The sequence below is a fragment of the Malus sylvestris genome, chromosome 17, assembly GCF_916048215.2.
Source record: "Malus sylvestris chromosome 17, drMalSylv7.2, whole genome shotgun sequence".
Taxonomy (NCBI): domain Eukaryota; kingdom Viridiplantae; phylum Streptophyta; class Magnoliopsida; order Rosales; family Rosaceae; genus Malus; species Malus sylvestris.
Window position 1 is genome coordinate 21,721,463 of NC_062276.1, and position 27,548 is coordinate 21,749,010.

General features: G+C 37.0%; 2 long non-coding RNA genes and 1 pseudogene across 2 annotated transcripts; all 3 read right to left on the bottom strand.

Annotated features, from left to right (window-relative positions):
- Positions 1-7,239: 7,239 nt before the first annotated feature.
- On the bottom strand, positions 7,240-9,793 carry LOC126612396 (uncharacterized). The gene is made up of 4 exons (XR_007619040.1): positions 9,629-9,793; positions 9,373-9,494; positions 8,548-8,606; positions 7,240-7,562 (listed from the first exon to the last, which is right to left on the bottom strand). It is a non-coding gene; the product is annotated as an uncharacterized LOC126612396 (long non-coding RNA).
- A 7,418-nt stretch (positions 9,794-17,211) lies between these two features.
- LOC126612408 (uncharacterized) lies at positions 17,212-18,262 on the bottom strand. The gene is made up of 3 exons (XR_007619054.1): positions 17,737-18,262; positions 17,577-17,651; positions 17,212-17,466 (listed from the first exon to the last, which is right to left on the bottom strand). It is a non-coding gene; the product is annotated as an uncharacterized LOC126612408 (long non-coding RNA).
- A 1,363-nt stretch (positions 18,263-19,625) lies between these two features.
- The window catches only part of LOC126612379 (NEDD8-conjugating enzyme Ubc12-like), a 46,288-nt pseudogene continuing 38,365 nt past the window's right edge, over positions 19,626-27,548 (bottom strand).

Sequence of the window (27,548 nt, forward strand, 5' to 3'; positions counted from 1 at the left end):
ACCAACTTTAAATGTGGATTGTTTTTTTGTTATTTTTTTGTTTGTAATTATTTCATAATTATCATCAAGTAAAAGTTGGAATTAACAACAAAACTAAAATTTATGAATAAACTCACATTTAGTAATCAAACCTACTTCGCTCAATATTTATCATACGTTTTCTAGTGTGTTAATATTGCCTACGAAAATATGTTGTTTCGACTTTCATGGCTGGTCTTATGATATTTGTTTATGCAAAGGAATCTGGAATGTTCGAGTTCAAAATTCTCTTTCCATAAGTTAAGTGAATTTAGAGCATATCCAAATATGTTATTTCAACTTGCATGATTGGTCTTACAATTCTTGTACGACATAATAAAACGTGCACATGTACAATTGCGAAAATCGAACTTGTAATGCGCACGAGCACATGAACAAAAACAGTAACATTTTGCGTAAAATGTATATACGTGACTGAGTTAAAAAATCTAGGCTAGAGCTAGGCTTTTGACAAACGAGAATTAACTTTTCATTTTTATAATTGAGTAGACAACTATCAGAAATCAAACCATTTTGGTATCCGAATAAGTTGGGTGCATACTTTGAAAAAATTTATATCAGAAATTCCTAGTTATCAGAATTGCAAAATGACATTCTGACTTTCATTTTAACTTTTGAAAAAACATTCAGATTCAAAATATTTGTGTACAGATTCAAAAAATTTATTGTCGAAAATTAGAAATCCATTCCGACTTAACTCCTAGTTGAATCTTATTATTTAAATCATAAAGATATCATAAGAGTTGAACTCTAGCTTACCTGAAATAAATAATTTCATCTTTATCACAAACCGAATGTTGTATCCACCGTTAGCTATTCATGGTTGGAACATAAAAAAAAATAGAGATAATTAGTAAGTGATAATCATTTGACACGAACAATTCATAAGTTAGTTATCATTATCCATTCTATTTACGGAGCTATTTTCCTCTTGTTTGTCTTGTACGCCTGTTATTCTTACCGTAGAACCACTGGAGGATGGGGAGGGGAATGGTCAGCAAGGTCAACAAGTAAGCCGCGATCAACAGGGGCGGGGCGACCGTGGCCGTCATCAACAAGCACGCGGTCGTCGTAGACGAGATCAACAAGATGTCGGCAAGGGTGGCAAAAAGCGGGAGTTGTTGCTGAACCGAAAATCAAATTCACCACAACAACAGTATGGTTTAGGGTTTAAGTGTTTTTCAATGCTTCTTTATAGCATTGTCTATTTTACTAATTATAGCTACCGCAACCATCACATCCCCCCATAGAATACCTTCATACACAGCTCCATCTCTAATATAATTATGGTGGCAATCATTCATTGATTTAGGTCAAAAATCATCCCAAAAAATAGTCATGTTCTTAGGAATAGGATGCATCAAGGAAGCAACAGAGATATTTGTATGGGCTCTAGGTATTTATTTACATATTATTATAGATCTCGAATGCATAATGTGCGTTTTTTTACCCTAGTATGTTGTTCCTACTACCTGATTTCCTTTGTCTTAATATTTAGACATAGTAGAGCCCTAAGTTTTCTGGATTTTGCCCTAGGGATAAATGCTGTAATTCTAATGCATTTTATTTAAAACTGATCAGGAGACTGTAATTGAAGGGATTGAGAATCCATAGACCTTTTTTCATTTTTAGGTGTATCATATATTTTTTCATTATTAGGGTTGCGAATTAAAATGGTACATATTAAAAATAAAAACATTATGATACACCTAAAAATGAAAAGAAAAACAAAGTTTTGTGGATTCACAATCCCTTCAATTACATTCTCCTAATGACTTTTAAATAAAAATAGAGAAATGCAAGTTGTAATTGAAAGAACGAATAATGCATATTCATAACCTTAAAGATTTTTTCCACCGTCCATCAATTTTATAAAACGCACTGGAATTACAGCATATATCCCTAGGGCAAAATCCAGAAAACTTAGGGCTCCACTATGTCTCAAAAATAAGACATAGGAAATCAGGTAGTAGGAACAACATACTAGGGTAAAAACACAAATTATGCATTCGGGATCTATAATATTTTGTAAATAAAGACCCAGAGCCTATAAAAATATCTCTATTGCTTCCCTGATGCATCTTATTCCTAAGAACTTGACAATCTTTGGGGTGATTTTTTACTTAAATCGACAAATGATCTCCACCATAATTATATCACAAATCACATATTGAACTGTGGTACAAAGGAAATCTATAGGGGACGTGATGGCCGCGAAAGCTAGAATTAATAAAATAGATGGTGCAATAAAGAAGCATTGAAAGACATGGAAGCATACTGTTGCGGTGGTGAATTTGATTTCCGGTTCAGCAACAGCTCCCACTTCTTGACAACTGCCGCCAATATCTTGTTCAGCAATTGGTCCCCTTCTTGACCACTGTTGTCGACATATCATAAAGGATCCTGAAAGAGTCCGCATACCATTAATCCTGTTATTTTTGTGCTCTGCATTTTTTTTTTCACCGACTTTAAATTTCTTATCACACTAGCAAATCTTATACATAAATCTTAAAATAAATTACAAATTATTGAGTCTAGGATCAACAGAAGCAATTACGACATTTCAGATATGGGATAAAATACATTTTCATAGTTGGAAAATGATGCTAAAGCCTCTTGTGTTTTAGAAGGAAGTATATCCTTGCAGTGATGAGAGTTAGGAGGAATTGAGAAGGGAGAGAGAGTGAGGCGTGAAGATTGCTGAATGAATTGGGAAAAGATGAGGGTCTCAAGGAAGTATGAAATGATTTGGAATTGGGAAGGTGGTAGTGTTATTATATAATGTTAGAGAAGCGAAATGTTTTAGGGTTTTCATGTCTCAAATTACCTGACTCTCACTTCCCAAATTAACCTTGTAATGACCTATGAATATCCGCTAAAATATGTTGTGTGATCGCATAATTTGGCATGAGTAGTGGGGATACCTTGGTAAAAGAAAAGAGGTGAGGTTGGTAGGTGAGAGTAATGGGGATATCTTATTCAGTACGTACTATTTTGTTGTTTTTTTTATCTACTGCATTATTCACATCAATGCGTTTCGGGTTGGAAAGATAGAGAGGAGAGGGCTCGGCCTTGTTAGTTGTCACCATCCCAGAAACAAGCCCTTCACTTTCTGGGGCACATGAAAGTTGCATAGCATACAAACCCCCAATAGACATGCCCATTCAATTCAACTTTTTGTCCTCTCTCTTCCTCTCTGGTAACCTAGCTACATCCATTGTATTTTTTCAGTTTGCTTGCTCAATTGCTTTCTAGGAAGAAATTAAACATTCGATCAACAAGGAAAGTAATAATAATGATTTGTAGATGAAGGTCATCTCATATCTGTCCATCTTCTTTCTTGTGCCCAGAGCTTGCACCCACCTCAGTATATCAACATATCGAGGACTAGCGAGTAGCGCGTACTGATGACTAATTACATGTTCGATTGAAATTTCTTTTCATTAAGATCAATGAAACAAGATGTATCTCTAGACCATCCATAACCGAAATGCAAAGTAAATCAAAGCTCTTATATCTGGGTTCAATCTTTTTATTGTTGGGAACACAAATCGGTCTTCAAAATTTGTTAATTACTTGATCATATTTTCCTTATAATTTTGGGGTATTTTGATATGGGTCCAAAGCAACTAAAAATTGGACCTATTTCAAAAGTCAAAAGTCACTAAAAATTAGACCTATTTCAAAAATATGTTTATAAAAATAGGGTTTGGCCTGAGTAGATCAGGGATTTTACTTGATGTAATCAAAATTTGTAACTAAACACCAGTTGAAATCTGTGAGGGTGTTGGCAACCGGCAATATCTTCAATTTCGATAAACAACACTGAAGTTATAGAATTAGCCGACCAATGAGCACTTTCAATTTAGATAAACAGCATTGCTTTGAGACGGACTGATTATCTAAGTCTCTGTCAGCAAATAATCTCTAAGTACTTGTTGGAATAGGTCATCTTATTAGTCTAAAATTTCATCAACTAATGATAGCTCGATCAAGAAATGAAAGCAAGCACGCGAAATTATGTACAATCTTTTATTACATTCTTATTTTATTGATTACATTCCTATTTTGTTTGTGCTTACGAAAATGGCATATCCCGTTGACGGTAGAGTCGAAACCGAAACTGCATGGTTAATCGCTGAAAGATGTTTTCTTGTGTGGAAGAAATTTCATGAAAATTATAGCAGTCGGTATGGAACTAGTCGTAGGAAAAGTGCACTTACTAGTTACTAATATGATAAAAATTTTGAGTTTTGCATTAGGCAAATATAGAGATGCTCAGACAAAAGCGGTGAAAATTTATCAAGGTGACACAAATATTGGGGATGAGGTAAAAAAATTTCTAATTTTTTTATTAGCACCTACATTTATTTTTTTTGAAATAATTAATTTTTTCCCACTTTATTTGTTTTAGTTGATGCAAGCAAACAGTTGGTACCTAATTTTGCCCAAATTCATCACAAGGTTCAACCATCACAAATGTTGGAAAGTTGTGAAAATTTTGCCTAAAATACTGAATTATTAAGCTTGTTTCTAATGTTGTTCCCAAAAGACGACGCTAAGAGGTGAGACTGACAGGGAGAGTGGTTCATTTTATAGAAGTCAAGTTGAGTATGCAAGGAACTTGAGATTGATAAAAAAGATCGAAAAGCTATGTTCATGAAGGTTGACGACAAAGCATCACCAAACACACAAGCTTTTTGAAGGCACAAATGAAGGAAAGTGACAAAAAGAAGAAATCTTTTCCATGATGACGGACATGGCATCTTGAATCTTAGTGAAGACGAACCTAGCACCACAAATTGGTCTGGGTACATATAATTATCAGGTTATCTTATTAGATTTTTAAGATGTACCCGTTTTTATTTGAGAAATAGAATTTAATTATAATGTTTCATTGATTTATGAAAAAATAAAAATTAACAAAGTACTTTAATTAAATATAATAGAACTATGTATTAAACAAATAAATCTCGAATAGTTACAAAAATGTCCCTTAATATTTACTCCTCATTAATTGGGCTTTAATTAATATAATCGCAGATTGCATCCGCTATATTAATTGAACATAGCACCAATTAATTTACTTTTGCTCCTTATATTGTTGTTTTGCACTTTCCGAATTTACAGTTTTGCGAATTAAAAACTTGAGGGTTTTAGATTCATTGTCTCTGTTAGACTAAAAACTTGAGGGTTTTAGAAAATTGGAGGTCTTGTGCGGTAACACTACATGCACCATCCTACTTAAGTTAGGGAAAATAATACTGGTTTATTGGATATTCAGGATAGAACTACCTGCAACTTAGCCGGGAGGCAGGAAATGGGTTTTTGGATATTTAGGGTGTGTGAATAGTTGAATAGAGAATACTTTATTGTACCGCAAACATAAATTGATAACCAAGTGTTATTATATAAGTAATTGAGCACTTCAAAATGATTTTTTGTTTGTTTATAATATGATATTTAGTATGCCAGACCGTGTTTTTGATACAATGAAAATTTTATGTGGCATGGTTACGTTTTTGTGACATGGCGGTTCCGTAAATGAATCCAGAGGACATAGAAAAAAAAATGAAACGAAAGAATCCGAAGTCCCACGTCTAAAATTGGACACATCAGCACTCTCAACTCAGTGGGTAACCAGAGGTTTAGTCAGCTATGACTGCCCACTAGGTTTCTTGACTTGGGCTGGATCTTGTAAAAAGTTGATGGGCCTCAACGTGGGTTGTCTCAAAGGTTTCACACAACGGTACTTGAGAAAATAAAAGGTTAGGATTAGATGCAACATGCATGTTTGTAACTCAAGTGATTGATTTAAGTTCTATGTTATTTTTTTTATGAAACATGGTGTGGCTAAGGTAGCTAGAGTAATGTACGAACATTGTTCTCGTTATATTTTCAATAATATCTCCAAGTTAGCACGTGTGTTATAACGGATAAAATCGTAATAAGAGAACAGTCAAAATCATAATAGGAGATGGAATTTAAGAATGTTTTTAAGGAGACAATAATACCATATCTACTTGAACAAGGTTGAATTGAATTCCAGATTTCCAATTGAGGAGTGAAGAGGAGGTGGTACCTAGTGACCCTGTCAATGGGTGTAAAACTTGGGAAATTGACCATCTCCGGATTTCTTTCACCGACTTCACTAAATCAATAAATTTGGATCCTTGAAATTTGATTTAACGGTTAAAGTTATTATAACTTTTAAAGGAATCTCCAGTTTTTAACCGTTTGATCAAATTTCAAGATCCGAATTTATTGATTGGGTGGAGGGGTAGGTACCCCCTAGCTAAGACTGGACAAGATCAGCTTATCTCCTACGATTTTGGTACGATGTAGGCAGCTTATCTCCTCAGACTATGACCTCAGGTCTGTGGCTGATGGGTGGAGACGTCCAATCGGTACAAATTAATTGATTATGATGGATCAATAGTAGAGCATTACAATAGCTGTGATTTCGTTCACCTAGCAAAGGATTCTGCATTTATGGAGTTGTTTATGATTTTTCATAAGAAAAATTAAAATAAAATTCAAAAAAAAAATAATGATGAAAAAAAAACAAATAAAGCCGTAGTGAAAGATACTACAAAAAGATAAAAAGGTAATTTTAGTCGGACCTGGATTCTCTCCGAGGCAAACCCTCGGGATCTTGCTGAGCGACAAACACTACAAACAGGGAGTTCCTTTTAAAGTTATAATAATTGTAACCGTTGAATTGAAATTGAATGACCCATGTTTGTCTCTCAGCATGATCCCTAGGGTTTGCCTCAGAGGATCCAGTTCCATTTTAATCACCATTCCGCCGTTATATAGTATCCTATGGCCAGAAGGTTGAGAGAAACAATATTTATTTTACCTTTGATTACCTGATTTATGACTCAACCGGATGTGATTTTGGAGTATTTTCCTTCACAAATAAGAGAATTAGGCATTTTAGTTGCCCCAAGAGTCGTTCTTGATCCCAGTTGCATACTGCACCTGTATGGTTCGTACCTAATCTTTGATAGGTTAGTTTAATTAAATTTTGTTTTGTTTCCCTTTTTTAGTTGGAAAGATTTGCTTTTTTATTTTTATTTTTATAAAAGTTGTTTACTTCTCATACAGTCATACTTATATGCACTTAATACATATATAAATCATGTGAACATGCATATTTAATATAATTACTACATTTAATCATTCATGAACGGAACATAACTACATTGGGATCAAATTATATAAAATAGATTTAATGTCGTGTGGAGTCTTGATTCAATAACTTTTTATTATTGTAGCAAGACGTCAATATAATGATAATCCCGTTTCATATAGTCCATTTTCCTAACAAAGTGACACACCCCGTCCCGAAGGAGGGCATGCTGGCCGTCACGTGGGAGTGACGTAACCATTTGCACAGTACGGAAGCTTTAAATTTACAACTCCTAAGATGATACACCCGAAGGTGAGTCCTAATTTTGTCCATTCTGTCAGAACACCGTTGGATTCCTCGTAGTCACCACACCTCAGCAATCTTGAACCTGGAGGGGCGCAAAACCAAATTGAGTGGGTCAGTAAAACAAATCTTTTCCAAATCCAAACATTTCTCAAAACGTTGTAACCCCTCTCCGTAAAACTTGTATACTTTCCCAGAAATGTAAAATATAAATATATATATATATATATATTCTCAAAACTTCAAATCACTATCTCAATATTTTTCATTACAAATATGCCATGCCAATTTCAACAGTTTAGTATGAATGCATTAACATAAATCAGGTGGAAGAAAATAAACAACCGGAGACCCTACAATGGTCCTGTACGGCTGAATTTAGAGCTCAAATCTCATCTAACCGGAGTCACCAACTGTGACCTGTACGGCCCTGCCGGAGTCACCTAGTATGACCTGTACGGCACTACACTGCACATAAGTCGGAACCACCTAATGTAGTCTGTACGACTTAATGGTTAATATTACGCTCTAGTGCTTCTCTCATCAATCATCTGTGCACATAATCTAAGGTCACCTACCAGTCGGAACCCCTCTAATGGTCTATACAACTGGCATGTCGGAACCACCTCTAGTGGTCTGTACGACTAGCATCTACTTGGATCCAAGGTGAGCGTGCGATGCGGTGCATAATAATAAGCATTAATACCAAGGTGCAGGTTATGAGCTCAATATATCTCAACATCATCATAGCAGTAAAAATACTCACCTGATACTCACCTGTGCGTCCACAGCACCAATTCATACATATGCATCATATCTCAATTCATATTTTTCATATCATTTCATGCATGGCAATTCGATTCACATTTCTATATACTTTTCATATCATTTCTATGCATGGCATTTCAAATCACATTTTTCATATGAATCTACGCATGGCATTTGAAAACATACTTTTCATATAATTTTATACATTGCATTTAAAGTATACTTTCATTCAATTTCAATTTCTGGGAAAACGTCAAGTATATATATATATATATATACGGAAAACAAAACTGCCCACTCACCTGAAGTTCGTCCAACAACTCCCTAGCACCACACATCAAGGCGTCATGACGATCGCCGCCTAGAACAGTAATCAAATCCAACCTCAGAATTCATATCGATAGAATATATAACTTATATAAAATACGTCACTACGTAGATCGATCCGGAAGATCTGCCACTCAGATTTTAAATCCATAACTTCCAGAGGTCCACAATATATCTCTAGGACAACATCCTAAAATTTCATCATCATCCAACGGTCGGATCTCCGTCAATTAACAAAACTAAGTGACGGTTTACATTCTATTTTATGAACTTACAACTCCAATTCCGGAAGATCCGTAAATCGGATTCTCAATCCGTAAGTTCCTATAATCCTCAAATATTACGTATTACAACGTATCAAAGTTTGGTGATAATCCAACGGTCGGATCGTCAATTCACATTTTCACCTATATGCGAAAACTATAAAACGTTATTTAAAGCACCTCACCAACAATTCGTAATAACTTTCTCATACGGTGCTCAATTTGGGTATATGAATATACCACAGTGATCTACTCGACGTCACGGACGTCGACATATTTTTAAAATAATTTTTTGATGTGGTACGCGCCCCCACGCGCCAGGGCAAGCACGGGGACACGCGCCCCCCACGCGCATCATCTTCCTCAGCCAGTCGCCGGACTGGTTTTTTCCCGGTGGCCGGTTTCCGGCCAAACTTCAAATGCCCTATTCTCCTTCGTTTTTCACCCATTTTCTTCGTATAATATATCAAATTGAAGCCCCAAACATGTAGAATCACAATACACTACTTTAAGGCTCTAAAAACAACTAAATCTCACCGGAAAAATTCAAGCAAAACCGGCCAACGTCGAACTCGACGATCCCGACCTCCAAAACTTCCAAACGAACGTCCCCGAGCTTCCTTAGGACCTCACTAAGCTCACTATAAGCTTATAATTCCCTGAAACACAACATTTCACGTGTGCATGAACAGTACTCAAAAACTGGGGTTCGGGTTCAGGGGTTTTTCGAAGGTTCTACGTCCTAAAACTAACACCAATCAACTCAGAACTTCAAGAGGGTGAAGATTCTTACCTTATTTGCTTCGATCCACGAAGTTTTGGGTGGTTTTGGTTGCCGTCCGTACGATGTGGGTGAGAGAGAGGAAGAATCGTGAGGGAGGAGAGAGAGAGTGATACGGGGAGAGGGAGAGAGAGAACAGGGAGTTTTAGGTGTGGGTGGTCCACTCAATCCCCACCATCCATTTCATCCTAACCATACAAAAATGAAAAACCCAATTTTTTTTTTTAATCCATATACAACTTTCCAAACTTTAGGAAAATATGCATAATCCATAATGTGTCACACACATACCTTAGCACCCACTAAGGGCAAACCCGTCAATTCACATTCCCGTCAAATGTACCTTCGGGACGGGTTGTGACACAAAGACATATCAAACACTGCATGAAAAAACGGCTACTGGGATAATGTTTTATGCGAAGCCTAAGAATTGTCACATTAGATCATGAACATCGTTCCACCCTATTGAGCATAACTTGCACTTGGAAATCTCCATGCTAGGCTCAGTAACGCTATGGATTATAAGTCTCCTTGTGTCGCAATTTTCGATAAGCCTTAAAAAACGAAAATACAGATAAATAAGATTTACCATTATAGTAATAACTAATCTCCGAGCAAAAACCAAGACAACATCAAATTGTTGAGAAATTTTTTAATGTGCCGATAATATGTCAGGTACACCAAGTGTTGAATACTTAAAAAAATATTCAAATATTTGTCTTATAACACTTGGTATACCATGTCATTTTCCTGACACTGAACACTTCCTTTGAAATGGGCACACCGAACATTTCCTCCAAAATGCCAAAATGCCAACCAATGTCTTACCTAGATGTGAGAAGAATTCGTTGAGTTCTCCTAACAAGTCTCCAAGACCAAGCTCTCGGTCACAAACCAAACCTAAAAGGCTAAAACTAGAAGATGGAATTCAGTACTCACGATCTATCTTGTGGAACTGTTAGCTACATTGCAAAAAATGAAAGATTAGTTCAAAAGAAGATGATATAGAGAGAGATTAAATGTTGGAATTCAAAGCCCATTATCTTACCCAAAAGCCGTTTTCCTTCTTCCTCTTGTGCAACTCAAATCCCCATGAACACTGTTATTTACGGATTGTATCACCTGTTCACGGTATCTCTGATCGTAACACAAAATATTTCGTGACCTCAAACAAATTATCCGTTTTGTTGTTGCTAGGTTTTATTTGGATGTGTACCTGTTGTGAACTCAAATCCTGCATTTCTTCATGCAGGAACCTAACATCGACTAAGAAGTGGGAGCTGTTGCTGAACCGAAATCAAATTCATCACAGTATGCTTCCATGTCTTTCAATGCATCTTTATAGCACCGTTTATTTTTCTAATTCCATTTGTGAGATGATATGGTGGCGATCAATTTTCAATTTAGGACAAAAATCACCCTAAAGATAGTCAGGTTCTTAGGAATATGATGCATCAGGGAAAGCAATAGAGATATTTTTATGTCCTCTAGGTTTATGTAACGAAGATTATAGATCCCGAATGCATAATTTGCATTTTTACATAGTATGCTGTTCCTACCACCTGATTTCCTTTGTCTTATTTATTAGACATAGCCCTAAGTTTTCTGGATTTTGCCCTAGGAATAAATGCTGTATTTCTAGTGCATTTTATGAAATTGATAGGCAGTGGAAAAAATCTTAAAGGTTATGATATGTCCTCTGGCCGCTAGGAGGCTTATCCTACGTTGACTAAAATCTTAAGGCTTAAGGATATCTTCCAATCATGCCGCTGGTCTTGGGTTCCGAGATCGGTCAATCTGGCGGCGAACCGCTTGGCGTCGAGAAGTAACACGGAGATGTGCGGGTCTACTTGGATTAGCCGTCCCCCATCGTCGTTGGTTCATATTTTGAACAAGGATGGTCTCCCTTGTCCCCCATAATTGTATTTTGGTAGTGAAAGGGGTGACGCTTGGCACTTGGTGCTGTGTCTTTAGTCTGTACTCCCATCTTCACTGCTTTCTATTTTTCTCCTCTGGTTGTTGCCTCCTGGTAGGCTTCCTTGTGTTTTAGCTCCGGCCCTGGTTATGAATTTATCCAGTTTCTCAAAAAAAAAAAATTGGACACATCAGCACTTCAACTCAGTGGGTAACCAGAGGTTTAGTCAGCTATATGACTCGGTCCACTAGGCCTCTTGACTTGGGCTGGATCTTGTAAAAGTTGATGGGGCCTCAACGTGGGTTGTGTCAAAGCTTTTACACACTACAGTACTTGAGAAAATAAAATGTTAGGATTAGATGCAACATGCGGGTTTGGAACCCAAGTGATTGATTTAGGTTGTATGTTATTTTTTTTATGAACTATGGTGTGGCTTAAGGTAGCTAGAGTAATGTACAAACATTGTTCTCGTTATATTTTAAAAAATCTCTCCATGTTAGCACGTGTGTTATGATGGATAAAATCGTAATAGCAGATGGAATTTAACAATGTTTTCAAGGAGACAATAATACGATATCTACTTGAATAGGGTTAATTGAATTCCAGATTTCCAATTGAGGAGTAAGGAGGAGGTGGGTCCCAGTGACCCTGCCAATGGGTGTAGGATTTTCTCCATTCCTATTACCATCCCATTACATCCCCTCCTCTCACTCTTCTATTGTATAACTTCTCACTTTGGTCCTTGAAATTTGAAATCAATAAAAGTGGTCCATGAGTTTGTCTACCATCAATCATTTTGGTCATTTCATGAAAAAATTTCATTAAATAATGCTAAAATGACAAAAATACCCTTACTTTTTGTCAAATCATTTGGTCATTGTTCATTAAATTGAGGGTATTTTTGTCATTTTGCTCCTTATTTAACACAATTTTTCATGGAATGACCAAAATGATTGCTTGTGGACAAACTCAAAGACCACTTCTATTGATTTCAAATCTTAGGTATCAAAGTGATGAGTTATGCAAATCTCAGTGATCATTTTAGCTAAAAAGCCTACTTTTGTTGGGATCTCATTAATTTAAGTCCATTTTTGTATGTTTGGCTGCTAGAAAAGAGTACAAAGACTACATCTCTCATGTACCTCATTTTATAGATGAAATCAGGAATGGTTTTGCTAGAACAGAGTGCAAGGCTCTTTGACGTTTTTGCATTGTACTAAACGCTACTGTATTCTATATTTTAATCCGGTCACATATATACAGTTTGTCTAGAATTTTATTATTTTGTTTCATGTAGCTCGGGACCATCACAATTCGACTTTCACGATTGTACATATACACTTTTTATTTATACCGCACAAGGATTATAAGATCAACCATGCAAATTAATATAATATCTAGATGCTCTAAATTTATCTAGCTTATAAAAGAGATTGTATTAAATACATATATTCACATTAGTTATATATGTATTAAGTGCATATAAGTATGAGAAGTAAACGATTTTCATAAGAATAAGAATAAAAAAGCAAATATTTCCAACTAAAAAAGGAAACAAAACAAAATTTAATTAAACTAGCCTATCAAAGATCGGGTACGAACCATAAAGATGTGGTATACAACTGCGACCAAGAACGACTTTTGGGGCAACTAAAATGCCTAATACTCTTATTTGTGAAGGAAAATATTCCATAGTTACATCCGGTTGAGTCATAACACGAGTAATCAAAGTCAAAATAAATATTGTTTTTTTTCTACCTTTTGACCATAGAGTACAATATACGGCGGAATGGTGGTTGCTCACAAATAATACCCGACCACCAAGTTCAACAACCTCCATCCATTGTGGACCAGCATCAATATCACACTCCAGTTTGAACACTCGAAATCCTTTAGTCTTAGGTGGCTGAGTGTAACTAAGGGCTGATTTGGTATTGTTGTGCTTTGACAAAAAGCTGCTGTGAGAATAAGCGGCTGTGAAATAAATCAGCCGAGTGTTTGGTAAATTTTTTTGTAAAAGTGCTTTTGGAAAAAAAAGCAGTCTGATAGTGGGTATTTTCATTAAAGGAGCACTGTAACTCTGTGTGCTTTGAAAAAAAAACTAGTTTTCCAAAGCTGTAAATAGCTACTTTAGTTTTTTTCTTTGATTTCAGCTTATTCTCACAGCAGCTTCCAAAATAAGCCTTTTTTTTTAGTTTACCAAACACCTAAAACCCTTACAGCTTTTTTTCATGAGTGTTTTTTTTTTTAAGCACCTCACTCCCAAACCACTCCTAAAGGTCTTTCCAAGCATGACCTTATGCCAAGGATCGGCTATTAAACATGTTTCTTGTTTAGGCTTGTAGTTTGGATTGAGGAGCCTCCAAATGTTATTCTGGACCTTCTCATTCAACAAACAATATAATTTTAGGAAAACTAATGAAAATGACTTGAAAACTTTGAGTTTTAACGATAAGGACAAAATAAAAGGTAAAATAAATAGTATCAAGTTTGACTTTTTAGTATAAAAATGTGAATTCTCGTTAAAATAAACAGTACTATGATCTTTTCGTTATAACTCTTTATAATTTTTCAAGTTAATGATGTCGACTTTTCCTTCCAAAAAATAAAAAAGCAACTCCATAGATGCAAAATCTTTTGGCAGGTGAACGAAATCACGGCCATTGTAATGCTCCACTCTTGATCCATCATAGTCAACGAATTTGTATCAATTGGACGTGTCCACCCATCAGCCACAGACCAAAGCAACGAGGTCATAGTCTGAGGAGATAAGCTGCCTACATCGTACCAAAATCGTAGGACAAAAGCTGATATTGTCCAGTCTTAGTCTTAGCTAGGGGGTGTCTACCCCTACCCCCAAACAACAAAAACAAACAAATTTTAGAGAAAACCTCTCGGTACTGTATATTTTAATGAAAAATTACATTTTTACACTAAAATATCAATTATGATATTATTTATTTTACCTTTTATTTTGTCTTTTTGATTAAAACTCAAAGTTTTCAAACATTTCATTAGTTTTCTTAAAAAACAAAGCTCCAAAAAAAGGGTTTAGGACATCTATAGCCTGCAGCATGGCATATCAGAGGGATAAGGATTGTCTGCCCTCCACTTCTGATGCCCTCCCCGTGCTCTTCTGTTTTGTGTGGTCATGGTTAAGCCACGTCAATATTTTATATTGTTTTTTTTTATATATATAATAAGACAAAAATGAATAGTAATATAAAATGTTGACGTGGCTTAACCGTGATTACACAAACAGGAGGGCACGGGGAGGGCACTGGAAATGGAGGGCAGACAATCCTTGTCCATATCAGAGCCAGACACGTAGTCTGCGCCTAAGCCTATAAAACAAAGACAAGACCGTCTTCTAAGCAGTCGGTGATCAGCCATCAACAATTGTTGTACAGGCGTGACATTTGCTGAGTCCAAGTTTTATGGAGTAGGAACTCCCCTCCTAATCTCTCCCCCGTTCCATCACCTCTTATTTAAACGGTTGCAATTACGCCATGTTTATATCTTGTTTTGAAAATTTTATATAGAAAATAAGGCAAAAAGAAGAGTGAGAGGAGGGGATGTAATGGGATGGTAATAGGAAGGGAGAAAATCCTACACCCATTGGCAGGGTCACTGGGACCCACCTCCTCCTTACTCCTCAATTGGAAATCTGGAATTCAATTAACCCTATTCAAGTAGATATCGTATTATTGTCTCTTTGAAAACATTGTTAAATTCCATCTGCTATTACGATTTTATCCATCATAACACACGTGCTAACATGGAGAGATTTTTTAAAATATAACGAGAACAATGTTTGTACATTACTCTAGCTACCTTAAGCCACACCATAGTTCATAAAAAAAATAACATACAACCTAAATCAATCACTTGGGTTCCAAACCCGCATGTTGCATCTAATCCTAACATTTTATTTTCTCAAGTACTGTAGTGTGTAAAAGCTTTGACACAACCCACGTTGAGGCCCCATCAACTTTTACAAGATCTAGCCCAAGTCAAGAGGCCTAGTGGACCGACTCATTTAGCTGACTAAACCTCTGGTTACCACTGAGTTGAAGTGCTGATGTGTCCAATTTTTTTTTTTTTTTGAGAAACTGGATAAATTCATAACCAGGGCCGGAGCTAAAACACAAGGAAGCCTACCAGGAGGCAACAACCAGAGGAGAAAAATAGAAAGCAGTGAAGATGGGAGTACAGACTAAAGACACAGCACCAAGTGCCAAGCGTCACCCCTTTCACTACCAAAATACAATTATGGGGGACAAGGGAGACCATCCTTGTTCAAAATATGAACCAACGACGATGGGGGACGGCTAATCCAAGTAGACCCGCACATCTCCGTGTTACTTCTCGACGCCAAGCGGTTCGCCGCCAGATTGACCGATCTCGGAACCCAAGACCAGCGGCATGATTGGAAGATATCCTTAAGCCTTAAGATTTTAGTCAACGTAGGATAAGCCTCCTAGCGGCCAGAGGACATATCATGAGCCAAAGCAGAAATGTTCTCTTTAGAATCTGATTCAACAATAATTCTATGCAAGCCCATAGACTTAGCAAACTCACAACCATACCAAATGGCAAGTGCCTTGAAGTGTTCAGTTACTTATATAATAACACTTGGTTATCAATTTATGTGTGCGGTACAAGAAAGTATGGGATGTGCTATCCACACTTCTCATTTTACTTCTCACACACCCATTGATAAATTATGTCAGTTGATATTCTTCAATTCATCCAATCTTACGGTTGAAAATTAAAAAGGTATGTGTGAGAAGTAAAATGGGGTGTGTGAATATCACACCCCTAAAGTATTCTCTGTCAACTATTCACACACCCTAAATATCCAAAAACCATTTCCCGCCCCCCGGCTGAGTTACGGGTGGTTCTATCCTGAATATCCAAAAAACCAGTAATACCTTTGCACTCCTTCTATAATCAACTTAAAGCAAGACCACCCATGAACCTCGAACCTACTTCATTAGGCTTAATCCAAAGGTATTAGTATTATTTTCCCTAACTTAAGTAGAATGGTGCACGTAGTGTTACCGCACAAGACCTCCAATTTTCTAAAACCCTCAAGTTTTTAGTCTAACAGAGACAATCTATGAATCTAAATCCGATCACTTATGTACAATCTATGAATAGTGTAACTATTTTTGTTCATGTATCTTGGGAGCATCAAGATCTCGACTTTAATACACAACTGTACATGTACACTTTTTATTTATGTCGCACAAGGATTATAAGACCGACCATGTAAGTTGATGAATACTCTAAATTCATATAACTTATGAGAAAAAAGATTTGAACTCGAACGCATATAGCAAACCTACGACACCATGATTGGGGATTCAAACCGGGGCACATATATTTTCAAAGATTTAATTCACATAACTGTAAGTTCAGAAAGTGTAAAAGAACAATATAAAGAGCAAAACTTAATTAATTGGTGCTATGTTCAATTAATATAGCGGATGCAATCTGCAATTATATTAATTAAAGCCCAAGTAATGAGAAGTAAATATTAAACGGCATTGTTGTAACTATTCGAGATTTATTTGTTTAATATATAGTTCTATTATTTAATTAAAGTGCTTTGTTAAATTATGTTTTTTTCATAAATCAATGAAACATTATAATTAAATTTTATTTCTCAAATAAAAAGGGGTACATCTTAAAAATCTAATAAGATAACCTAATAATTATATGTACCCAAACCAATTTGTGATGCTAGGTTCGTCTTCACTGAGGTTCGAGATGCCTCATCACATAAAAGATTTCTTCTTCTTGTCACTTTCCTTAATTTGTGCCTACAAAAAGCTTGTGTGTTCGGCGATGCTTTGTCGTCAACCTTCATGAACATAGCTTCCCAATCTCTTTTATCAATCTGAAGTTCCTTGCATACTCAACTTGACTTCTATAAAATAAACCACTCTACTTGTCAGTCTCACCTTTTAACGTCGTCTCCTTTGGAACAACGTTAGAAACACACTTAATAATTCAGTATGTTGGGCAAATTTTCACAACCTTCCAACATTTGTGATAGTTGAACCTTGTGATGAATTTGGGCAAAATTAGGTACCAACTGTTTGCTCGCATCAACTAAAACAAATAAAGTGGGAAAAAAAATAATTATCTCAAAAAAATAAAAGTAGGTGCTGACAAAAAAAAAATAGAAAATTGTTACCTCATCCCCATTATTTGTGTCACCTTGATAATTTTTCACCGCTTTTGTCTGAGCATCTCAACAACTGCCTAATGCAAAACTCAAATTTTTTATCATACTAGTAAGTGCACTTTTCCTACGACCAGTTCCATACCGACTGCTATAATTTCATGAAATTTCTTCCGCACAAGAAAACATCTTTTAGTGATTAACCATGCAGTTTCGGTTTCGACCCTACCTTCAACGGGATATGCCTTTTCGTAAGCACAAACAACATAGGAATGTAATCAATTAAATAAGAATGTAATAAAAGATTGTACATAATTTCGCATTCTTGCTTTCCTTTTTTATTTTATTTTTGAGACATAGTAGAGCTCTAAGTTTTCTGGATTTTGTCTGGGGATAAATGTTGTAATTCTAGTGCATTTTATAAAATTGATAGACAGTGGAAAAAACCTTAAAGGTTATGAATATGCATTATTTGGTCTTTCAATTACAACTTGCATCCTGTACTTTTATTTTAAAGTCATCAAGAGACTGTAATTGAAGGGATTGAGAATCCACGAACTTTTTTTTTTTTCATTTTTGGGTATCATACCTTTTTCATTTTATGTATGATACCCGAAAAATGAAGAAAAAAAAGTCCGTGGATTCTCAATCCCTTCAATTACAGTCTCTTGATGACTTTAAAATAAAAGTACAAGATGCAAGTTGTAATTGAAAGACCAAATAATGCATATTCATAACCTTTAAGATTTTTTCCACTGCCTATCAATTTCATAAAATGCACTAGAAATACAGCATTTATTCCTAGGGCAAAATCCAGAAAACTTAGGGCTATGTCTAATAAATAAGACAAAGGAAATCAGGTGGTAGGAAGAGCATACTATGTAAAAATGCAAATTATGCATTCGGGATCTATAATCTTCGTTACATAAACCTAGAGGACATAAAAATATCTCTATTGCTTTCCCTGATGCATCATATTCCTAAGAACCTGACTATCTTTAGGGTGATTTTTGTCCTAAATTGACAATTGATCGCCACCATATCATCTCACAAATGGAATTAGAAAAATAAACGGTGCTATAAAGATGCATTGAAAGACATGGAAGCATACTGTGATAAATTTGATTTCTGTTCTGCAACAGCTCCCGCTTCTAAGTCGATGTTAGGTTCCTGCATGAAGAAATGCAGGATTTGAGTTCACAACAGGTACACATCCAAATAAAACCTAGCAACAACAAAACGGATAATTTGTTTGAGGTCACGAAATATTTTGTGTTACGATAAGAGATACCGTGAACAAGTGATACAATCCGTAAATAACAGTGTTCATGGGGATTTGAGTTGCACAAGAGGAAGAAGGAAAACGGCTTTTGGGTAAGATAATGGGCTTTGAATTCCAACATTTAATGCCTATTTCACCAGGCCCAACCCAAAATTACGGGATATGGATCAAACATGCTGAAAAACTGATTGCAATTTGCATTCATGCATCTTTGGGAGAAGAACTCGCATACAACTAACATGCTAAAGTGATGATGTTTTAAACTAATCATGAAATGTTATGTCACTAAATTAAAGCACATGACGATGCATAAGGGATTGGGACACCGCCACTATGTAGTCCCATTTCTCTGAAGTTTTATGTTTTCATGAGTTTAATCTAATACTCCGAATGAGCAAAATGCTAAATCATACGTATAATAGTTATGATTTTATACATGCACCCGCAAATTATGGGCTGAAAATTTGCCACAAGACAAGACCGTAAATGATTGAGGTTGAACTGGGAGACACGATATGTTGAATTGTTGTTTTATTAATAACTGCATCCCCAAATTATCGAACCATCAACAAAAAAAGGCCACGACAGTTAAATTGAAATAGCAAGTCAAAACCAAGCCTTAACATGATGCCATCTTATTAATGGAAGGAAGATCAAAATTACACTAATACACACTCTCCTGCTACAAGTATGGGCTGAAAATGTGCCACCAGACAATCCCCCACCAAGTACTCACCTAAAATGCAGAAAACACCCAAAAAACATACAAACCTTCAACCTCATACAACCATGGTTGGGCCACGAAGAAGCAAAACCCTAGATAAACCAAATCAGTAGAAGTCACCCGTTTTGCACCCAGGAAAATGGGCCCCTCCCACCCATATGTTTCCCTCGATCGATTTTCTCACGTTCAAACCAAACAATTTTGGATTGTCCCTCAAAAGATCAGCTGCTTCTTGATTCAAGGGGTCCTCATGGTTAGGTTCCTGCATGAAGAAATGCAGGATTTGAGTTCACATCAGGTACACATCCAAATAAAACCTAGAAAAAAACAAAACGGATAGTTTGTTTGAGGTCACGAAATATTTTGTGTTGCGATCAGAGATACCGTGAATAGGTGATACAATCCGTAAATAACAGTGTTTATATTTAAGACAGGTTTCCAGTCTTCCCGAAGAATGTTAAGGCAAGTGTTTCCTTCTAAGTCGATGTTGGGATGGTAGATCTGCACATATGGTATGCATTATACAACACCAAATATATATTATGGTTTGGATCGTAACCAATATACACGAAAGTTAAGTTCTGATATAACTAAGGTTTCGTTACCTTGGTTTTGCACTTGACCTTTGGAGGCTCATGAGGGTAGACTGCGGGAACTTTAAACGTGAAGACAAACCCACCACCCCTGCGACAAGAGGTACAAAATGTCGGTGTCAGCAAGATGACATCGAAGTTGCAAAATCCAAACAACGTATAGAGAGCCAAATGAAGCTTCAGATCAAAGGTTACTTACATATAATATCCCCGATAATGTGTAATGGTAATCTCAAAGTCCATCAAATCATCCTTTCCATTGGGGAATGAAATCTTGCATTCTTCTGGCATGTTCAACTCACTTATATCTACAAGACAACATCATAATACAATTGAAGGACGACGACAACAACAACAACAACAAAGCCTTTTCTCACTAAATAGGATCGGCAATATGAATCCTAAAACGTCATTGCGTTGATTTCTGTGTCATAATACAATTGAAGGACTGGTTGAAGGAATTAAAATAAACACAGAAACCTTGCCTTTACGTACGTTGGAGTTAAACGTGTATTTAGGAACTTAATATGCATGTAAGCGTATAACTTTGTACCACATTGCAACAAATCATAACATATATACATCCTAAAATCATATTTACCTCTATGAAGACGCAATTCTCCTGCACTTTGCTTCTTTACAAGACCATTCTCCTTTGTGTTTTCAGCTGTTTCCTTTTGCTTTTCTTTCACTTTAAACAATCTGATCATGGTTTCTGTAATTAAACGAAAAGCACAAATTTAAAACGGGTAATAAGATGAACCATACATGTCTGTTGTAAGTGTTAACAATTTGTGAACAAAAACATCGAAGAAAACCTGCTCGACGAAATGCCGCATAAAAGCAAAAGGAAAGGAAATGGAATGGGAAAGCAAAGATAGGAGAGGCACAATGAAGACGGCCAAGGAATGAAACGGATTTATAATCTTCCTTTCTTCTCTATTCTTGTCTTCCTGCTACTGGTTCGTGCGGCCATAGGCTTCTCTTTCCAAAAATACAAATCATATCAACATGCAGTCGACTGTATTTGGAAAAAAAAATAAAAAATGTATTCGAAAACTAAAAATACAAATCATATCAACGACATGTCGTCGGCTGTATTTGAAAAAAAAATTCCAAAGTACAAATCATATCAATGACATGCCGTCAGTTGTATTTGAAAAAATAAAAATAAAAATGTGTTCAAAAATTAAAAATACAAATCATATCAACAACATATCCTCGACTGTATTTGAAAAAAAAAATAAAAATGTATTCGAAAACTAAAAATACAAATTATATCAACGAAATAACATTCTAACTTCCGTTTACGGAGGTATTTTTCTGCTTTTTATCCTATATGCTTGTATTATTTACTTAGGACAACCTGCGGAGGAGGGGAATGACGCTCAAGGACAACCTCCGGAGGGGGAATGACGCTCAGCTGAGCAGCATTCCCCCTCCGGAGGTTGTCATCCTCCGCAGGTTGTCCTAAGTAAACAATACAAGTATATAGAATAAAAAGCAGGAAAATACCTCCGTAAACGAAAGGTAGAATGTTAGCCAACTCGGGATGTTCCATTTCAGAAAGGTGGAAGAGAGAAGAGGGAGAAAGAAGAAGGAGAAAGAGCGAGTTTACAGAGAAGAGGGAGAGAGGAAGGAGATAGAGGGAGCGAGTTTACAGAGACGAGGGACAGAGGAATGAGATAGAGGGAGTGAGTAAGAGAGAAGGGAGGGAGGGAGTGAGTGAGTGACTATAGCTGTAAATATAGGATTTTAAACGCAGCAGCTAGTAGGAATGGGTACTAAAAATTCCTTTGGACAAATAAAAAAGGAAAACAGAAAATCAAAAAACATGTAGCCATTGTGACCGCAACTGTATACTGGTGCAAAACCTCCTTAACCTAAAACTTAATCCCACCAACCACTATCCCTCTCAGTCCACTGATATCCAGAATACCATTATGCCCTTTCATTCCTTTTGCAATTAACTTTATACATTTTATCGATACTATTACTGTTTTTGTCCATGTAGTCATGCAAGTATGTAAAGAAGCTAAATTTTTAAACCCGGTCACTTATATACATTTTACGCAAAATGTTACTGTTTTTTTTCATGTATCGTACAAGAATCATAAGATCGGTCATGCAAGTTGAAATAACATATTTGGATACGTTCTAAATTCACTTAACTTGTGGAAAGAGAAATTTGAACTCGAATGTTCAAGATTTCTTTGCATAAGCAAATATCATAAGATCGACCGTGCAAGTCGAAACAACATATTTTACAAGTATGATTAATATAAAAATCAATGAACAAACTATATCTAAAACTAAAATACAGAGTTGACAACACATTTTATAATTTAATAGAAAACTATCAGAAATCAAAACATGTTGGTATCGACATAAGTTAGGTGCACACTTTGAAAAAAAGATTATATCGAAAATTCCTAGTTATCAGAATCTCTCAATCCATTCAAAATTTCATTTCAACTTTTGAAAAAACATCAAATTCGAAATTTTTATGTAGAGATTCAAAAAAATTTATTGTCAAAAATTAAAATCTCATTCCGACTTGGACCCCTAGTTGAATCTTATTATTTAAATCATTAAGATATCAAATGAGCTTTGAAACTTTAAGAAGTGGAGATAATTAGTAAGTGATAATCGTTTGACACAAACAATAATATTATATGTAAAACCTTTATTTGGATTTTGGCAATAACAAAATTCTTTGTTTCCACATTTTTTTTTGGAAACGCCAGTTGAACCTATGAACTTATGAAAGATGTGACAAGCTATGACTGATTGACCGCAGGCTGAGGGAGGGATGACTGATTGACCGCAGGCTGAGGGAGGGCCACAACTTTCATTTACCTCTGGTAAGGACTCTGTCACGCATTTTTCTCTGGTGAGGGTGGGAGTGGTTGGGTCATGGTGTTTAAGTGGGCTTGGGAGGGAAGGGAAGAGGCTGGCTTTTCTGCTGCTTCTGGTTTTGATGAATTTACCAAATTAGCCTTGTTTTTGGACTGGTGTGTAAGACCAAGCAACGACCAAGTCAATTTAAAATTAGATATATACAATAATTTTTGTGACCCAGAAAATTACTGTAATATTGTGATGGTGTGTCGACAACGCAGACCCAGCACTTCTCCCCTCAATACACACCAAGCACGGCAACGCAGACCCTGTTTCATTCCAGACTGATTTTATCGTAGCACGATATTATCTGCTTTAGGCTCAGCTTGCACGATTTTGTTTATGGAAAAACACAAAAACTTCTTAGTGGATCATCCATCTTGGGATTGTTCTCGCTCGAACTCATTTAACTTCGGAGTTCCGATGAACTTCGAAGCCAGTGAGGTTTCAAAAGGTCTCGTAGTAAATGGAGGTGAACATGTATATATAAGGCATATCACTTTCTCTCTATTGATCGATGTGAGATGTTGCAGACCCAGCATGGAACAGATATAAAGGATAAATATTATGTGCCTACAAGAAACTAAGTGGGTTGGTAGTAAGGCAAAGGATCTAGAAAACTCAGGGTTTAAACTTTGGTATTCGGGCACAAATAGGACGAGAAACGGTGTTGGCATCATCGTGGACAAGACCTTGGTACAAGATGTTGTAGATGTCAAGAGGGTAGGAGATAGAATCATGGCAATCAAGATTGTAATAGGACAAGAACTTATCAATGTGATTAGTGCGTACGCACCTCAAGTAGGGTTGGATACGAGTTCGAAGGAGAAATTTTGGGAAGATCTTGGAAACTTGGTGCAAGGAATTGCTCAGACGGAGAAGTTATTTATAGGAGGAGATTTAAATGGACACGTGGGCAGGGAGACAGGCAACTATGGAGGTTTTCATGGTGGCCATGGTTTTGGGGAGAGAAACGAGGATGGGGAAGCTATCTTGGATTTTGCAATGGCATATGATCTCTTCTTAGCCAACACCTTCTTTAAGAAGAGAGAAGAACATGTGATCACCTACAAGAGTGGGTCGTCAAAAACACAAATAGATTTTCTTCTAATGAGGAAAGGGGATCGTATAACTTGTAAGGATTGCAAAGTTATACCAGGAGAGAGCGTGGCTAATCAACATCGCTTGTTGGTGATGGATGTACATATCAAAAGAGTAAGACAAAAGAACAAGACTTGGAAGTGCCCAAGGACTAGATGGTGGAATCTAAAAGAAGAAAAACAAGCCATTTTCAAAGAGAAGGTAATCACCCAATGTGTGTGGGATAGAGAGGGGGAAGCTAGCCAAATGTGGGATTCCATGGCTAGTTGTATCCGAAAAGTAGCAAAAGAGGTATTAGGAGAGTCCAAGGGCTTTGCCCCACACCAAAAGGAATCTTGGTGGTGGAATGAGGAGGTACAAACGAAGGTGAAGGCTAAGAAGGAATGTTGTAAAGCCTTATACAAGGAGAGGACCGATGAAAATGGTGAAAGGTATAGAAAAGCGAAGCAAGAGGCGAAGAAAGCTGTCAGAGAAGCTAAGTTAGCGGCTTACGACGATATGTATAAACGACTAGATACCAAAGAAGGAGAGTTTGATATCTATAAACTATCTAGAGCAAGGGAAAAGAAGACAAGGGACCTAAACCAAGTGAGGTGCATCAAGGATGAGGATGGAAAGGTTCTTGCTACAGAGAACGCGGTTAAAGACAGATGGAGAGGTTATTTTCATAATCTTTTCAATGAAGGACATGAAATGAGTGCTCCTTTAGGGGAGTTGAGTAACTCAGAAGAGTGTAGAAACTACTCTTTTTATCGTCGAATCCGGAAGGAAGAAGTGGTTGTAGCTTTGAAGAAGATGAAGCATAAAAAAGCAATAGGCCCAGACGATATACCAATCGAAGTGTGGAAACTTTTGGGAGAGACAGGTATAACATGGCTCACTGACCTTTTCAATAGGATTTTGAAAACGAAGAAGATGCCAAATGAGTGGCGAACGAGCACTTTGGTGCCTATCTACAAGAATAAGGGCGACGTACAAAATTGCATGAACTATAGGGGTATTAAGCTAATGAGTCATACAATGAAGCTCTGGGAGAGAGTCATTGAGCATAGATTGAGGCAAGAGACACGGGTTTCGGACAACCAATTCGGGTTCATGCCAGGGCGCTCAACCATGGAGGCAATCTATCTCTTACGAAGATTGATGGAAAGATATAGAGATGGGAAAAAGGATTTACACATGGTCTTTATAGATTTGGAAAAAGCGTATGATAGGGTCCCAAGAGACATTCTTTGGAGGATTTTAGAGAAGAAAGGAGTACGAGTAGCATATATCCAAGCTATAAAGGATATGTATGAAGGAGCAAAGACTGCCGTAAGAACTCATGAAGGACAAACCGAAAGCTTTCCCATAACTGTAGGATTACATCAAGGCTCATCCTTAAGTCCTTACCTTTTTGCGTTGGTAATGGATGAGTTAACAGGACATATTCAAGATGATATTCCTTGGTGTATGCTTTTCGCAGACGATATAGTGTTGATAGATGAAACTCAGGAAGGGGTAAATGCAAAGCTTAACCTTTGGAGAGAAGTGTTGGAATCTAAAGGTCTTCGCCTAAGCCGATCAAAGACAGAATACATGGAGTGCAAGTTCAGTGCAAATGGAGGTCAAAACGAGTTAGGGGTGAGGATCAGAGATCAAGAAATACCAAAGAGCGACCGTTTTCATTACCTAGGATCTATCTTGCAAAAGAACGGAGAATTAGATGGAGATCTCAACCATAGAATACAAGCTGGATGGATGAAGTGGAAGAGTGCATCCGGCGTGTTGTGTGACCGCCGTATGCCACTGAAGCTCAAGGGAAAATTTTATAGGACGGCAATAAGGCCGGCGATGCTGTATGGCACAGAATGTTGGGCGGTGAAACATCAACACGTACACAAAATGGGTGTAGCGGAGATGAGGATGCTTCGTTGGATGTGTGGGCACACGAGAAAGGATAAGATTAGGAATGAGGATATCCGGGGTAAAGTAGGAGTAGCCGAAATTGAAGGAAAGATGAGAGAAAATCGGTTACGGTGGTTTGGACATATGCAAAGAAGGCCTACTGACGCTCCGATTAGAAGATGCGACTATGGGACAGAGGTTCAGGGCCGAAGGGGTAGAGGAAGACCTAGGAAAACTTTGGAAGAAACTCTAAGAAAAGACTTAGAGTACTTGGATCTAACGAAGGACATGACACAGGATCGAGCACAATGGCGTTCTAAGATTCATATAGCCGATCCCACTCAGTGACTTGGATTTTCCAAGTCTCCAACCGAGAAGTTTTCCTCACTCGGGAAATTAAGGGAACACTACCCCAACCTACATGCTCCACTCAGAAAGCTTCAACATACAAGCTTCAACAAAAGAAAATTCAAAGAACTTAGCGAAGAAGGCTTTGGTGTATTTAACACAATACGTTGAAATGAAGGAAAGCTTATTTATTGATATCCCCGATAAGCTACAAATATGTACATATACATGAGTCAAAATAAACACACAAAAGGGAGCCTTCACAAAGGTTGCTTAGGAGAAGTCTCAGCAGTCGGTAGAGCCCCAGAAAGAGAAGGCACCGGAGGGGGATCATTTGGAGCCTCAGTACTGGACAGAACCCTAGAAGGATGAGGCATCAGAGGTTGATCATTTGGAGCTTCATTACGCGGTACAGCCCCAGAAGATGAAGGCAATAAATGCCTTTGGAACAAACCCACAAATCTCTAATGATCAAGTAAAACCTGACCATCAGTTTCCTTCATCTGGTCAAGCTTCCTCTTCAAGTAAAATCGGACAAATCACGATCTTAGAAGTGCAAGAATGGAGCTTCTACTGGTGGAGATTCAAGTGTGCTTTGGAACTTAATGCCAGCCCTATAAAAATCTGCACTCGACGGAGCTTCAGAAATCGAAGAAGCGTCTGCTCAGAAATCGAAGAGGCGTTTGCTTTCTCAAAAGCAAGGCTGCTCAGATACCACGAGGATCGATCTCAGAAATTGAAGAGGCGTTTGCTTTCTCAAAAGTTGGGCTGCTCAAAGACCACGAAGGCCGATCTCAGAAATCGAAGAGGCGCTCGCTTTCTCAAAAGCTGGGCTCCCCAGAGACCACGAGGGCCGATCTCAGAAATCGAAGAGGCACCTACTTTTCCAGCCTTGTCAGCACCTGTCACACGCACACTCAGCTTTGCGGAAATTATGGGCATTCTGTCGAAGACTTCTGGGGAAGTAGAAAACACATGAATCTTACTG